Source organism: Dipteris shenzhenensis, chromosome 17 (assembly GCF_047967505.1).
Source record: "Dipteris shenzhenensis isolate YYH24624 ecotype China chromosome 17, Dip_SZ_1.0, whole genome shotgun sequence".
NCBI lineage: Eukaryota > Viridiplantae > Streptophyta > Polypodiopsida > Gleicheniales > Dipteridaceae > Dipteris > Dipteris shenzhenensis.
Window position 1 is genome coordinate 23,314,308 of NC_141612.1, and position 1,894 is coordinate 23,316,201.

The following is a 1,894-nucleotide window of genomic DNA, read 5'->3' on the forward strand; positions in this document are numbered from 1 at the left end:
AAGAAAGTCCACACGCTTTTGAAATGTGACATCAGGCAATGTAGGATCATCTTCTTGAAGTCTCTTAAATGCCATAGGACGAAGAGTGATATTAGTGGCAACGGGAGTTCTTGTTTTCCTTGTATCTTCATACAATTTGTGTGCAAATATCTTATCGAGCTTTCTTTGATTTGTGAACAATGAAGCTCGATCAATAAGCATTGTGGCCACGCTGAATTGTGAAAATCCCCAAATGTATCCCTCATCCTCTGGAGGATGTAAGTCCGCCACACTTATAGAAAAGTCTTCGAGACTTGTATCTTCTTCTTACTGATCTTTCTCTTCATCGCTATCCAATTTTTCGCCTGGTTTTAAATAGCTTGCACTTGAGCGATCTCCACGTGGAGTAGGAGTTATTTCTGCTCTCTTTCTGGGAATAGCTATAGCACTTGAGTCTACTCCACGATCACTCCTTCTTGTTCCTGTAGTTGCAGCAGTCGATGGTATAGGTACAGTTGGAGATACTGTAGTTACACTTGTTGGAGTTATCGGAGTTACCGCCACAGATATTGACGGTACTTGAGGGTTGTATGTTATAGATGGCATAATTAGTGTTGCTGAAGGTTCAACACCACCACTTGGAAATGCATCCCACATTTTCTTCAATGCTTCTAAGGCATTAAGTAATTCTTGGGATCCCTCAATTGAATCTGGTAACGGCTTCAAGAAGTGCTTCGGAGTAACTCGTAACTTGTAAACCACCTCGTCATTCTTTCCTTGGCACACAATTTCTATCAAATTGTTTTCTTTAATATTGATGTTTGATACCATGCCACCATTTCTTACTGCCTCTACAGAATATTTCGGGCTTGATATGTTCTCTGAAGTGATCACCAAAAAATACTTTGATTTCCGCTCCATAAAATACCAAGCATGTTCAAGGTATTTGAAAGACACCTTGGAACCAAAACTGGACCACTCATGATGTGAGAGAAGTTATGGAATTCCTGGAAACATATTGTCAAGATTCTAGCTCGCTCATCAATCATAACAAAATAGGTTATTGCACACGTAGTGGAAAAGCTCAAGCTGAGCTAGATCAGCTGGGCTGTCAACTGATCCAAAAAGGCACTATTTTCAGGCTGCTTGGCATACCCATGGGCTTTGAGTTGTCAATGAAGGATAGATGGGAATGGGTACTTAACAGTTTTAGCACAAAGTTGGAAAAGTGGAGAGGATTTCAGTCAAACCTGGCGGGAAGAAGAATGGTACTACATCATTGCCTATATCCCATAACTATCTTTTACTTGTCATGCTGGCATCCAAGCCAAGCGAGACTAGATAAACTTACCGCTAAATGCAGATCCTTTTTGTGGGGAGGATATAACAAAATCTCCAAGGTAAGATGGGACTTTTGCACTCAACCCAAGAGTGAAGGAGGGTTGGGAGTGATTGACATAAAATAGGCGGCGAAAAAATTGGTAGTGACATGGATTTTCAAAGTTCTTCTTAACCATGAACTAGATTGGGATACACTCCTCACCCGAAATTTCAAGGTCATTCAACCTGTTAGGGCAAAGAGATGGAAGAATTACCCAATGTTGTTCGTTGTTTTTTGTCCAGAATCCTGCTCAACTAAGGGCAGTGATTTATGGAAATCCTTGTGGAGAGCACTGGAATCGATTAAAATACAATTGCACTTCTCCAACAAAGGTTCTTTCATGAAACTTGACTCAGTCTCTATTTGGGTGTCAGTAATACATAGAAATGCATTACTTAGCAATACTAATTTTATTAGAGCCTTCTTCCTGTTCAAGAAGGGCATCCATTCTTAGGGCCAACGGTGCCAAAGAGACCACATTAGATGGATGACCTTGCTTGAATTTCGAAGAGAATTTAGATTGACCAATCAAGA